Source organism: Callorhinus ursinus, unplaced genomic scaffold (genome assembly GCF_003265705.2).
Source record: "Callorhinus ursinus isolate GAN/ISIS: 27379988/994484 unplaced genomic scaffold, GSC_fseal_2.0 scaffold5, whole genome shotgun sequence".
Taxonomy (NCBI): domain Eukaryota; kingdom Metazoa; phylum Chordata; class Mammalia; order Carnivora; family Otariidae; genus Callorhinus; species Callorhinus ursinus.
This window is the reverse complement of record NW_027397067.1, coordinates 78,056,708-78,072,203: the sequence shown is the minus strand read 5'-3', so window position 1 is coordinate 78,072,203 and position 15,496 is coordinate 78,056,708. Positions and strand designations below refer to the sequence as shown.

General features: G+C 42.0%; 1 non-coding gene across 1 annotated transcript; it reads right to left on the bottom strand.

The window, feature by feature from the left end:
• Positions 1-6,888: 6,888 nt before the first annotated feature.
• LOC112823777 (U6 spliceosomal RNA) lies at positions 6,889-6,995 on the bottom strand. The gene has a single exon (XR_003208134.1). It is a non-coding gene; the product is annotated as a U6 spliceosomal RNA (small nuclear RNA).
• Between the last annotated feature and the right edge of the window lie 8,501 nt (positions 6,996-15,496).

The following is a 15,496-nucleotide window of genomic DNA, read 5'->3' as shown; positions in this document are numbered from 1 at the left end:
ACAAGGTTCATTGGTTTGTTGGCTTTTCTTTTTAAAACGTTTGTGCTATAATTTCCATTAAACAAAATGCATTTATAAAAAAAAAAAAAAAGCAAAGTGACTCAGAGTGAATTTTAAACAAATCACAATGTGAAAGTTACCAGAATTGCTTTCAGTATTCAGGGTAGGATAAAACCCAAACCCTTCATTTTTCTCTTCTCTTTTCTCTTCTTTTCTTTCTTTCTTTTCTTTCTTTCTTTTCTTTCTTTCTTTCTTTCTTTCTTTCTTTCTTTCTTTCTTTCTTTCTTTCTTTCTTTCTCTCTCTCTCTTTCTTTCCTCCCTCCCTCCCTTCCTTCCTTCTTTCTGTTTTGTTTGTTTAAAGATTTATTTATTTATTTGAGAGAGAGAGAAAGAGAGCACAAGCAGGAGGGGCAGAGGGAGAGAGAATATCAAGCAGACTCCTTGCTGAGCTCAGAGCCCAACACTGGGCTCGATCCCACAACCCTGTGAGCAAGATCTGAGGCAAAACCAAGACTTAGCCACTCAACCCACTGAGCCACCCAGGCACCCCAAACCCTTATTTTTTTCTTGAAACAATCATGAAGGTGAACTGTAGATCATGGTCACATTTGAGTTGAACTTTGAGAGAAAAACAGAACAGGGTTCTTACTGCTATATCAGTGCACATTTCACTCAGATTTTTAGTTAAATTATCTATGAGAATCTTCAACTAGTTTTGGTACTTCTAAGGGCAGGGATCATGTAAATGCATGCCAAAACGTGTCTGCTTAATGAGTGAAAATCTTTGCATGAGATCCGTCCTATTTTTTTTTCCCCCAACAGTTTTTACTGGTGATTAAAGCCCCCAAAGCCTCCGGAGGGGTAGTGGACATCTCCCTTCACAGTTGAGAAAACTATCATTTAGAGAGATTGAGTGACTTGCCTCATATCATGCAGCTGACACATGGCAGACATACCTTTCACTGTTGCCTGCGAGACCACAATCCCTTCTTTCATGGACAAGCATCACAGGCCGATTGGTTGTGGTTTCCTATTCAGATCTCTGGAACAGATACTAACTAATGTGGCGGTGGGCAAGGATTCAGACTGAGAATTGACAAACTGCATTCAGCAACATGGCTATTAACCATGCGTGAGCTGGTATTTAATAAGACACAGGCCAGCCATCTTGCCTGTGATAAATTGCACTTAATCTAAATACCCTTGAGGCAGTATATTCAGGAGATCCAAGAGACTGTCCTGCACAGGTAACCAAAGATTTTCCTGAGAAACCTTAACTAAGCCTGTTACCTGAGCAAGTTACAGGACCTTTCCTATGACAAGCTTCTCCCTTTGATTTAAGGAAAGATATAACTGGCATTGGATGAGAAGTGAGGTGCAGAGATGAGCTTACGGGTCAGCCTCAGATGAGCTATGAAATAAAACATATAGACGGTGTTTTTTTGTATCAGGTGCTATTCTGAGTGCTTTACGTATGTGAGCACACGTAATCTGCTTAACTCCATAAATGTATAATAGAATCCCCATCTTACTTCCGAGGAACTTGGAGAATCAGAGAGAAGTGATTGGCTCCACATTAAAAAGCTAGGAAGTGGCAAAGCCAGGATCTGATCCCAGAGCAGATAAAGCTGACTCCAAAACAAACAGAAAAACATCCTGTGGCTTTAAACTATATTCCTACTCTCTGAGATTGGATGAAAGGAACAGACCAGGTCAAAGTATTTTGCTGGATTCTGCCACATTCTGTAAGAGAGTTACTTTGGATGAAGCTAAATCTCTAGGAACTCTGTTCTAAATGATGGGAAGAGGGTGAGCCATGGCATGGCTTGTCACAGCTCAATGTCTTTCATATAGGAATTACATTAAGTCTGGTTTCGTTCATTGCCCTGGGAGAACATGCCCCACACTTGCTAGAAACTCATGCATGGAGAGGTGGTGTGCATGGTACCTAAGGACACAGACTCCAGCTACATCCAATCTCCATCCTCTCTCTAGGTGTATGACCATGCAGACCAATTAACTTCCCTCCAGCTCAGCTTACTCATCTTCAGATGGTAGAGATAACGTGCCACCCCTTTTAAATCATTATGAAAATTAAATGATTTATAAAAAGAAAAAAAATATATATATACAGCAGGCCTTCAGATATCTGTGTATCACTCTTATGTCTCCCTTGTGCCTTCTTTCACCACGTTAAATATCCCCAGGTCCATCATCTGGAACTGTTTCTAGATTGTTCAGCATGCTGGTTGATCTCCTCTGGACATGGTCCAGATGGCCAATGGCCCTCTTCAAGTTTAGCAACTAGAGTTGAACAATTCCTTAAGCAGAAATTTATGCATCCCCCTGTCTCTGCTAGCTTCCCTGTGTGGTAGAGTGATAGACAAGCCTTACTCACTGCCCTTACATGTAAGAGTAAAGTTTTGGTGACTTTGAATGTGAGGTTTCATGAGATTTCACTTCAGCCTCTGAGAAAGAAAACTGATTGCTTTTCTCTCCTTCAACTACTTCCTTCCATGATCAAAAAGTAGAAATTCTGGGGCACTTGGGTGGCTCAGTTGGTTAAGTGTCTGCCTTAGGCTCAGGTCATGATCTCCGGGTCCTGGGATCCAGTCTTTCATCAGGCTCCACGCTGAGCAGGGAGTCTACTCTTCCCTCTCCCTTTGCCCCTCTCCCCACTCATGCTCTCTCTCTCTCTCAAATAAATAAAAATAAAAATAAATCTTAAAAAAGATGTAGAAATTTGTCTGCCATCATAATGAAGTACTTGGATACCCAATTAGTCCAAACCCAGTGATGGTTTTCAAGATTAAGAAAAAATATTTTAAAGTTGCTTTTCCATATTGCTCTCATTCATGGTAATCCTCTTTTCTGAATAAATTTGCATTTTCTCAGATTGTAGGAGCTGCAGGTGGACCTGGACCCTCTGGCTTTAAAAGAAGCAATGTTGGCCTTATTCCTTAAATCATCAAGCAGAAAAGTAGGGTGGGTCTATAAAAAGGAGGCTTGAAAAATGTGATTCTAGACTTTACACTCACTAGATCAGCTAAAGGGTGATCTAGTGTGGCTCAGGGGTGGGAGGGCTTATTGAGGGTGTGTCCAAAACCTTAGTGAGTTAATCAGTGGATTGTGCAGAGTTTACCTTCTGTATGCAAACTCCTAGGCCCTAGATTGGGTGAACAGCTGATAGGGAGGGCTGATTCCCTTACATGGGATCCTGGACCAAACAGAGCAGGTGACCTCAGTTTCCCAGGGTGGAAACTGAGGTGATGGTGGAAAAGTGAATAAGTCTAAAGAGGTAGAAAGACTATTCTGAGTGATAGGAAAGGAATTTTGAGACTGTGGAGTCTAAGGTTTCTAATATTCATCCAGTTAGGACTGTCAAATAAAATGCAGGACACCTCCAAAAATTTGAATTTGAGATGAACATATATTTGATGAATATATTTGAATAAGTATTTCCCAAATATTGAATGGGAAATACTTATAACAAAAAAAAAATCATTGATTACATGAAATTCAAATTTAACTGGGTGGTATATATATTTTATTTGCCACACCTGGCAACCCTAATTTCAGGGGAAGTGCACAGTGCAGTAGACATCCTGGCTCTGAGCTCTCATGAATGGGTAAGTATCAAGTAGCTGCCTTTTCTATAAAGTTGAGAGTTAAAGTGATGGAATCAGATGGACATAAATGAGGATAACATACCTTAAGGCATGTTAACATTTAAAGATTTGGCCACTTTACAGGTAATCTAGAAAAGAGACACGTAGACAGACAGACATGAGCAGGGTTTTCTGTGTTTGTCTGAATTCTCAGAAGCAATTCCTAAACAAGGAATTGAGACAAGTGATTTATTTGGAAGGTGACCCTGGAAACATCGGTAGGAGAGAAGAGAAAGCAGGTAGAGGAGAAAACCGATGCAGGTGCTAATGAGCAGGAGCTCTGTGTGGGCTGCAGAGTCAGTCCTGTTGCAACCTGTGGGAGGCAGCATCAAAGATGCCTCAAACCCAGAGTCCATCCACAAATGAGTGGATAAGGAAGATGTGGTTCTTGGGCGTATGCATGTGCACCCGCACACACCCATATACACACACAGGAATGTTACTCAGCCACAAAAAAAAGAATGAAATCTTATCATTTGCAACAACATAGATGGATCTAGAGGGTATAATGCACACAAATACTATATGATTTCACTCATATGTGGAATTTAAGAAACAAAACAAACAAAAACCAGGCAAACAAACAAAACAATCAAACTCTTAACTACATAGAACAAACTGGTGGTTGCCAGAGGGGAGGTGGGTGGAATGGGAAATGGGGACTGCCAGTTCGCTGGTACCCAGGGAGAGAAAGCCCATGTGGAAGGTGATAGGTACTTATGTTAGGACGCCTTCAGAGGTCCGGGGTGATATTTGCTGAAGAGACATAGGCTGAGCATTCACAGAAGCTGCCACAATATGTCTATCAATCAACATATAGAAATAGAGGTCAAACTTATGATAAATTTTATGTTATATTTAGATACATATTCAGACCAAATCTGAACAGATTCCAGTTGTTTGTAATATTGGTTCATCTTTGTACAATTTTGTCTGACCTCACTGACCCCGCAGGAAACCCCACACTTGTGTCTCCGTATGTCCCCTAGGGGCTCATGTGCTCCAAATTCTCTCCAAGGTTAGTCCCGGGACCAGCAGCCACCATGTATGGCCTTGCCCTACTGCATCTCTGCCCACCAAGGCCAACTCATTCTTTCTCCAGTCTTCACATTTCTGTGCTATTGCTGTGTATCTCATTGAACACCCAGGAGGCCGGCTTCAGTCCATTTGTTGTTAATGGGTCTTACCCTGATAACTTTACTGTAAGGAAGTCACATTCGGGGAATATTGGCTGATATGAGATTATGGAAAAGACCAAAGAGGGGACTATTTTTAAATTCCAATAAGAAGTCCAAAAAGTAGACTAGTGATCCATCAAGAAATGGATATAATTTAAAGCTCTTGGGTTACTTTCAGCCACCACACATTTTGTGAGTTTAGTAACGGCATCCCTATAATTCAGCTCTCAGAGAAAGTCTGTAATAGACTATTTGTGAAAGGGGCCGAGTCATACCCCAAAGGTTTCACTCCATGAAACCCCACAATGTTTGTGGAGAATTACCTTTCACAGATGTATGTGGGGCTCCAGTGGGTCACAACCTCTATCATTAGAGCTACTAAGATGGTTTTATAGGGTGATATTTTTAATTTGAAAGGGAAACATGTACTCTCTGTAAGAAACAGCTAACTGTACCATGCCATATAGAATGGATTCCTTCTTTTAAACCTCTCTGCCTTTGATTACTTGGCCGCTACCAATGCAGAGGGATTTGGTTCTGTTTTCTGGGTGGGAAGGGCTTTGTCCACACACAGTAACTGCTGGTGAAGCAACATGCTCACAGAGCAGAGTCAGAGAGGGAGAATACTGTATTTCTGAGACGTGCCCACGACCAGGATGTGCTTGCCGCCACCTATGCGGTGTGGGTGTTAAGTCAGGGAACGTCCACTAGGTCTAGGTGCTAAGAGCCTTGTGAGGCTCTGTGTGTTGCTACTGTGTCTGGTTTTTCCAACCTGAAGAAGGCCTCTCTAAGGACACGGTCCAATTGTTGTCCTCTGTATCTTCTAGTTGAGGGTTAGTGGATCCGGCCAACATAAGAGCGGGATACCTCCAAAATCGGAAGTTCAGATTAACAAGAATACACACACATTTACAGAATAATATAATACACACGCAATACACATGTATGTACATATACATATCACACATATGTACGAACCCGCATCGTGTTTTTGTCTGCTCGTGTTTTAGTATAAGTATGCTCCATGAAACACTGGGGACGTTGAAAAAGAAAATTGTTGTTTATCTGGAATTCAGATTTTCCTGGTGTGTTTCATCTCACAACCATGTTCTCTCCCCTGCTTGCCTGGGCTGGGATCGCCTGCTTGGCCCAGGGCCCTCACCACAGTCTTGGCCTGAATGCCACTCCAGGTGGAGACAGAACACTCCTTCATGGCTAGGCTAAGTGGGCACTGCTGAGGACATTTACGGAGGTCAGGCCGCTGGTCGCACCACTGTGTTGACCTCCTTCCAGAACACTCTGAAACACTAGAAGACCCTGAGGAACAGACTGGCCCACCAGGCCTCACTAATCCCTCATCATGCCCTCGCTCATGCTCGGAGTGGACAGAGGCTTCAGCTCCCTTACAGTCTGGCCCTTCACAAACTTGAAGGGACATTCCAAGGTCTGAGTACATTTTCCCGAATTGTCTTACCAGCACAAATATCTCCCCCACCATAGTATTAATTCTATTACCTTTTACTCAGTTTCCAGGTCCTCCTTAATATGCCACTCCCATACCTCTTCTGCTGAGGATGCTCGCTGAGCTCCATGTATGCACTCTTTCATTAGCTTCCCTTGTCTCCTGTCCTTTTATTACTCCTATTTGTTCTGAATTTAAGGGGGAGTCTTAATTATCATCATAGTGCTCAGAGTCATTGCCCTTGCCAGAAAGAATAAAAAAGAATCACTTGTCCACTGCCCCTTTAGATGTCAGGACTTTTTACTTTGGAATATTATCTCAAATTATTACCAGAAATCTTTGCATGTAGGGGACTTTGCATTTGCAGACTTACATAACTGACAGTCAGTAAATTATCCAGATCAGAGTTGGGAACATAAGAATGGTAGGATTCTCCTCATTTGCTATGTGTTTTGTAGAACAAAATGTAAAGTGTAAACAGATTTTTTTTTCTATCATCCAGGGGTTTGGATACCTGTATGACTTGCCCTTCACGCCCTTTCTAAATTTATGTATTTTATTTACTTATTTATTTATTTTAAAAATACGGATTTACTTCACGAATTTACATGTCATCCTTACACAGGAGCTATGCTAATCTTCTCTGTATTGTTTCAATTTTAGTATCTGTGCTGCCAAAGCGAGCACTCACACCCTTTTTGAAATTTTTAAATTATTTATTTATTTATTTGTTATTTGTTTACTTGTTTGTTTATTTAAGTAGGTTCCATGCCCAGTGTGGAGCCCAAAGCAGGGTTTGAACTCACCACCCTGAGATCAAGACCTGAGCTGAGATCAAGGGTCAGACACTTAACTGTCTGAGCCACCCAAGTGCCCCCATCCCCCCCTTTTTTAAAATGAATGATTGGAAATACCCAAATGATTCCCTGACAATTTTACTTCACACCATGAATTCATATGGTATTGATTAAGTGTAGCTCAGAAATTGTAGCAAAATTTGAGGTGCAATAAAGGGCTTCATATGCCTGAGATTAAGATTCTTCTTCAAAGATGGATAGATTGGTCACTGAGTCATTTACCTATATCCCAAACACAGAGCTCAACTACATTTCCCAGCATCCTTTGCAGTTAGGCAAGGACCTGTGATGGGTCATGTGATATGAGTGTTCAGAGGAATGTGGGCAGAAGGGACATTTCCTGGTCCACCCCATAATGCCCTCCTATGTTGACCTCTGCTGTCTTTCCCATCCACAGCTGCATGGATAGGACTCTGGGAATCTTGAGGTTGGAGCAACCATAAGATAAAAAGACTGAGTCTCTGCTAAGGGAGTCTCCTAGGACAATCAGAATACTCACATTGAACTGCATTATGAGCATGAAATAAACTTTTATTGAATAAAGGCTTTAATTTTTTTAAGAGCAGCTAGCTCTCAAAACTAATGGAAGACATTTATTCATTCATCCAGTAAGCCAGTAAGTAGTTCTTGAGATATATTCTGAGTACCTCCCATGTGGCAGAGACTCTGTAAGTCATATACTTTGGTAAATGAAACACACATACTTATTGCCATGATGGAGCTTGCAATTTACCGAGGAGAAGGGACAGCAAGGAAAAAGTCAGGAAGCACGTACCATGTGATAAATGCTATGAAGGAAACAAGTGGGAGAGATTGTTCCTCTGCTAAATACCTGCCTATATACGGTGGTTGTGGATGAATTCTTGGAGGAAGTGATGTGTAGGCTGAGACAGGATGGATGAGAAGGGTTAGCCATACAGAGAGTCAGCAAGGAGGATATCAGGAGTCTGGAACACCAGCATGCATTGAATTGGTAAAGACATCAGTGGGGAAGGAAGCTCCTATTCCTGACTCATAGTGAGGAAGCCAGAGAACAGGTGATTGGAAAAATTGGCAATGCATGGGCCATGGGGGCATATGGGTCCCACACAAGGATCTGAAATTTAAGTGCAAACAGGCTTGTTTATACCCTAAAGGGATTTAAGCAGAGTATTGGCTTAAGAGGAGTGACATTTCAAAATATCATTTAGGCTGCTGTGCATAGAATTGATACAACAGAGTGAAAGCAGAGGTGCAGAGGAAAAGGAGTGGGGTATTTCAGTACTAATGGTAAGAGGTGGTGGTGGTTTAGACTGAGTGAGGCGGCAGGAGAGGCAGAGGTAAGTGGGTAAATCCAAGACAAGTTTGGGAGGTAGAATCAGCACACTGAAGTAAAGATTGTGCATGGGGGTACAAAACAGAGGGGTGTCAAAAAGGCTCTCCGGTTTTATAGTTTGATCACATGGGCCAACACAGATATAAGATAGAAAGAGCAGAGATCAAGTGAAGACCAGGTTGAAGATAAGATCGTCTTAAGAGATCAGTTTTGGACTTGTTAGGTGTCAGATGGGAGATATATGGAAACAACATCAATGTCCATCAAGGAATGAATTGACAAAGAAAATGTGGTATATACATACAATGGAATATTTGTCAACCTTACAGAAGAAAGAAATCTGGCCATTTGTGACAACATGGATGAACGTGGAAGACATTCTGCCAAGCCAAATTACACACAGAAGGACAAATACTACATGATACCGCTTATATGGGGAGTTTAAAATAGCCAAATTCATAGAAGCATAGAGTAGAATGATAGTTGCCAGGGGCTGCAGGGGCGGGTAGGGGAAACAGGAAGTTATAAGTCAAAGGGTACAAAGTTTCAGTCATACGAGATGAGTAAGTGCTTGAGATCTATTGTACAACACTTCGCCTGCAATTAATTACATCCTATCGTATACTCAAAAATGCACTAAGAAGGTAGATCTCATGTTAAGTGACCTTCTCACACACACAAAATAATAGTAATCAATAAAGAAGGTGGGAGGAAACTTCTGGAGGGGATGGGTATGTTTACGGCATAGACTGTGGTGATGGTTTTGTGGAGTCATATATATAAAACACGTACAGTGTTCTTGTGTTTCAATCACACCTCGATAAAACTTTTTTTAATTAATGAAAATATATCTTTATACATCCTGAAAAACAAATGAACCCAAGAAGTTCTGTTACATACTAGTGTGTTCTGAATTGCTCACTTCTGTTCTCCAGTTTTAGTCCATTAAAAACGTTAGTAACATGCAGGGGAATACACTTTCTGGGCACTAATTGTGCTGTTAAAGGAAAAGTGAATAGATCTGCTTTAAGGTTGAATTATTGGAATTAAAGAATTCATTAAAATCTCTACATAAGCCCTATGGGAAGAAGAAGCACTCTCTTTGCAGTTAGCTCTGTTCAAATCGTTTGCAGGAGATGTAGAGGAGCATTACCTGTTCTATGACTGCTGTTGTAAACATCACCCTTGAGTGGAATAAATGGTTTCTTTAGCTCTGCCCCCCCCCCCCCCCCCCGAATATATCTCTATTTGTCTGTCTTTCCCTCTTTGGAGGCTAACAACAAACCATAATTTACTTCCTTTGTGGTTAACCTACCAGTACTCTGCATACCAAGTCGTGAAAACCATAGGTTTGTTTATTGAACAGACATCTGATGCACGTACCCTGTGCCACCTTACTCGATGTGTTCCAAGTGGGAGTTACCTGGAAGTGTCGGTCTGGCCACCCAGGGAGAGAACACACAGCAAAGCAGGAGTGTGAGTGAGAATGCCATTTTAGGGGGAAGGGGGCTGAGGAAGGAACTCGGTAGAGCTCAGGCATTTTGCTCGAGTGTCTGAGTAAATAACGCCTCTGTGGACAGAGTGGGAGACATGAGGACACAGTGGGCTTTGGCAGGTTGGGGCATACTGAATTTGAGTATGAGAAACAGTGAGATGGATGTGTCTGTTAGGCAGTTGTGTATTTGGGTCTGGAACCAGATAGAGATACAGTCTCCCACTACAGATAGCATTTAGCAGCCCTGACGCAGCATCCTTTTGTTCACCATTACTTAGAAACGCAAGAGAAAGGGAGAGCACTGAGGTTCTAATGGTACTAAGTGTCTGACTCTGTACCGTATCTCTTGGTAACCTTCCCAGAGCTTACGACATGCATGCTATGACCTTTATTCAACAGAAGGAAACTGAACTTCAGGGAATGAAGTGGCCTTCTCCTGCCAGGACTCACCCTTCAGTCTGGTGGATTCCAAAGTTGGAGTTTTCAGCTGTACCGAGCAGGGACTGTGATGTGTTTCCAATGACGGCTGGTGCCTGATGCTCCTGTAACACGTTCGTCTCTCATTGTACAGCAACTATCTGAGAGGTGTTTGACTTTGTCTTGCATATAAAAGAGGCCCCAGTGCTTGCCAAAGGGATAGATGAATGAGAAATTAGTGGTAAAAAAGATTGTGTATTTGATTTGGTGTAAAATCACCCTGCCTAGTTACAGAGACCTATAAAGTATGGATTTGAGTATTTTACACTCTCCCTCTGATCAAAAGCCTCCTGCACACCCCAATCTAGAATAGGGCACAGATATTTGAAATGGCCTTCTGGACTCTTCTCCATCTAGCCCAGTGTGTCATTCCAGATTTTCTTCCCACTGTTCCTGTTTATTCACTAAGATTCAGCTGTTCTGTACTCCCACTGTTGCCCTCATCGAGTGGCTTTTGTTAACCTTTTGTTATTCATTTTCCCTGGAATATTCTCCCCTATTTGTTGAAGATCTAATTCGTATTCCACTTTCTATACCAGTTATGTGACTTTTCAACTCTCAGAGCTTCCCAAACTGAAGCAACCTTCAAAAAAATCACATCACTCCATACTGAAGCATCTGAAAAGAAAACACAGTAGTCATTTTTCCTATATTCAAGTTAACTGGAGTGTTGGTATGGGTATGGGTGAGGATATCAATGGAGGCTTAAAGACAGACAGAGATAGGAATGTAAATTCATGCATACACATTACACCTTCACTATTCATAGTTATTGTCAGGTAGTGGTGGGAAGGTAGGGCACCTGAAGGAGGAGGGACTTAGCCAACACACCACAGCACCAGCTTTCTCTGTGTGAAAGCATCTATAAAGTCCTTTTGAATATGACAAAAAAAAATGGCGTACTTAGAGGAAACTCAAGGATTTGCTCTAGTGTAAAGGGTGTTCAAACATGTGTGTGTGTGTGTCTGTATGTGCTTGAGTATTCTGTGGGTCCTGAATCTCTGATAAACAATGGAAAAAAAGAAGGATGAATTATTAGTGTCTGAATCTTAATGGATTTGGGTAACATCGTAAGATGATTAGGATCTGAAGGAACAAATAAATCAAGGAATTGTAATACCTGGGACATATCTTGTGACCTCGTTGGAAAGGCAGTGTTTGATTTGGGTTATATTGATCTGGGTTTCAATCCATCATTCTCAGTTACTAGCCATGTGACTTTGGATATTTTATTTAATCCATCAGTCTCTATAAAATAAAATAAAAATGACTGTCTGCTTTGAGGATTCATAATATAATGTACATAAGCTTTCTGGAACATAGTGTGTTCTTGATTCATTTTGCTTTTATGTTTAGCACAGTATTTTAGCCGCCATGATGGTTGATTTTAGGTGTCAACTTGACTAGGGCACAGAGTGTCCAGACTTTGATCAGACTTTATTCTGGGTGTGTCTCTGAGGGGGTTTTGAGGTGAGATTAACATCTGAATCAAGAGACTGAGTCAGGCAGAAGGTCCTTCCTAATGTGGTGGGCCTCATCCAATCAGTTGGAGACGCGGATAGGAGCAAAAGGCTGAGCAAGAGGGAACTCTTCGCTTTGAGTGAGGGGCATCGATCTTCTCAGGTTCAGACTTGAAGTTACACCACTGTCTTTCCTGCTTCTCGGTCCTTCCAACTCGTGCTGGGACTATAGTGTGGCCTCTCTTGGGTCTCCACTTGTGGACTGCAGATAGATATTGGGACTTCTCAGCCTCCATAATCACATTAGCCAATCCCTCATTATATATCTCTTGACAGATAAAGAGTGAAACAGATATAGAGAGAGAAGGGGAAGAGAGAGGTAACACTTTGAGGAAAGATTTTCTTATTTAAATATGTCATGAAATAAAATAATGAGGAGTCTTTAGCTACTATAGGATTTCTCTGGCATTCCTGGGAAATAGAACAGATAGAGCCGGTCCCACAGAGATCTGGCTGTTGCCTGAGCTGGACCTCTAAATGGCAGCAGTGGAAGTGTGGCCCTGAAAGTAAATTAGAAATTATAATAAATCTTGAATAGTAGAATATCTATAGATATATAGATATATATGAATACTCATACATATGTGTATTTATTTCTATCTATCGAATCTGTATTTATCTCTATATTTATCTATGTATCTATGAATCTATCTGTAGATAGATGATCTGCATCTATATCTCTGTATGTATGTAACTATCTCTCTATTGATCTCTAACTCTCTTCTATCTCTCTATCTATCATCTTGTATTGATTCTGTTTCTCTGGAGAACCCAGACTAATACATCCACTAATACATAGGAAATAGCCTGTGTCTTAGCTTCTTACGGGACAGGGTGTATGCAAACACATGACACCAGTAGTTTCTTTTAGAAAGTAATTCCACGGAATAAAAGTGGGTGATCTGGAAAGAATGAAACAAGATTGCAAGAAAAGCCAAGCCAGGGATGAAGAATTGAGCTGGTTACTTGTGAAGGCCACTCATACTAAATTTTGCTTGGACTCTGTAAGAAATTGCTTAGAACATGCCTCCAAAGGACCTACGTGAGGTGTGGTGGAAGAGGTGTTGGATCCCGTGCCTCATTGGTCAGTGACATGCCAGGGTTGAGAACCCTGCATATTGCCTCATGCTGCACACTGTTGAGTAGTCAGAGTGAGATCAGCGTGGTGTACTCGACACCAGGATCATTGGACTACACTTACTTACTTCTGCTTAATGCCATGGTGAATGGGTCAGAAGGAGGTGGGATATAAAAGGTTCCCATCACACCCCATTAGGGTGATGCAAGTTCTGTCCAAAGAAATATGATTTAATGGAATAAGCACCACCTTTTGAATCAAAAAGTTCACAAAAGGATCATAATTTGGGGAAATAGAGAAAGCATGAAAAATGGGAAGGTTGTTTTTTTTTTTTTTTTATTTAAATGAACAGGGACACAGAGTGATCTGATCTGATATTGTGTTCTGGCCATAGGCTTTGCTGTAATTTCCCCTTTCTGCTGGAGGGTCCTGTACTTTTCCTTTCATCTTCAGTCAAGAGGGTAGCTCTCCTGTCATGACGTGTTGTTTTCTGTGTGTGAGAGGCTATAGGGGTCTATGAGATGGAGAGAGCCATCCCCTTTCTGTGCCAGGGAGAAGCATCAGAAGTCAGGACACCCAAGAGTTAGGTTCACTCTGCCACTTGCCAGCTCCTTGATCTTCGTCTACCCTTGTGCCCTCTGAGCCTCTTTTGTAAAAGGAAGACACTGACGGACTCTGCCCCACTGGAATAAAAACTAAATCTTGTACCATGATCACAGAAGTGAAGAGAAACTGTCTGCCCCACCCATGCCCCCCTTTATGCTTGACGTGAAATTCTGTCATCTTATCCAGATCCTAATCCCCTGCACAAATGAGTCTGGCGAAATGCTTCCTAACTCCTTAATGCAGCCCCTTTCAAGAGGAAAAACATTTTCACACATTAAAACAGGAAACACAAATGAATCATTCTCTCCCTGGTGACCAGACTATTTATTCAGTAAACATTTTCTCCCTCGAAGCCCTTTTCAGAGCCCCCTGATGCACGTTGTCATTCAACATCTTATTACATGAAGTCTGCCCAGCCATGACTTTGGACTAATGGGGTTGCAGCCAATCTATTCTGAGGATGGATTCATTAGATGCTAATTGCACAAAGAGTGTCCAAGTTAATTCCCACCTCTTCCATTTGTATATTCCCGGACCCTAGACAGTAATAGCTAAAAACCCATCTATCTCCATGGTAACAGAGGAAGCCATAAAGAACCAATAGAGCTTGACCATGCTAGGGGGAGAGAATCTGTAGGTAGGAAGTAATTGCATTTTATTTATTTATTTTTATTCTATTTTATTTTATTTTTTAAAGATTTTATTTATTTATTTGACAGAGAGACACACAGCAAGAGAGGGAACACAAGCAGGGGGAGTGGGAGAGGGAGAAGCTGGCTTCCCAAAGAGCAGGGAGCCCGATGCGGGGCTCGATCCCAGGACCCTGGGATCATGACCTGAGCCGAAGGCAGACGCTTAAGGACTGAGCCACCCAGGCACTCCAGTAATTGCATTTTAAACAGGATGAGTGCCAGCTTTCAGAATAGGGTGCCGTGCTCAGACGAGGAAAGGATCTGCAAGGACACTGACATTCACCCCAGGATTTGGTAACCACTTAATGGAACCCCAGGTAGAGGGTTTGGCAGAGAATGGGCCAGGCAGGAAAAGCAAGTGGTAGGGTAGACAGTTACACCACAAACAGTTGCTGATATGCAGGGGACTCGAGAAAAGGGAATAAGAAATGATTGGGGTAGCATGTACTCATTCGGTCAGGATGTCCTAGATATTGCCTGTTGCTTACCAAGAAGAACAGTCTACAATCTGGGGATGAGGTCACGAGTAAGACAGACAGACACACTCAGCTCCAGCTCTCAGGAAGCGTGCATTCTTTCAGAGCATAAAAGCCAGGACCAAGCTGTCAAGAAAATACACAAATTATAAACCTCAGGAAGGGTTGACAAGCATAGGAACGAGGTTGGCCACCAAATGGAAAAGAACAGAGGAAGGCATCTGGATTTGAGCAGTCAGAGAATGCCCCTGTGAGGGAAGACAGACAAGGGCTGAAGGGCCAAGAGCCAGGAAGCAACCAATGATGGTAGTACTTGCAGTCAGAGGCAAGGGCATGGCTGATGGCTTATGAAGCATGTTCTCAGCGTCTCCTGGATTTATATCCACCTCTGCCATGTTTTCCTTCATCGGATGATGCATGTAACTGAGCTTGAGGGCAAATCAAATCATCTCCAAATTGGAAATGATTTTTGTTCACTGCACCTCGGTAGGAGAGGTCAGGAAATTTGTTTTCACAATGCTTATTGGGGGAAGAGGGCAATACCCCATCACACAGTCTCCTCAAATGATCAGTCATGAGAAAGTTCTGCTCACTCAGATTTCTCTGCCTATAGCATGAAACGGGAAGGGGGCAGAATCCCCAAGGAATCTCTTTGGAAAGTAACAGCTGCTG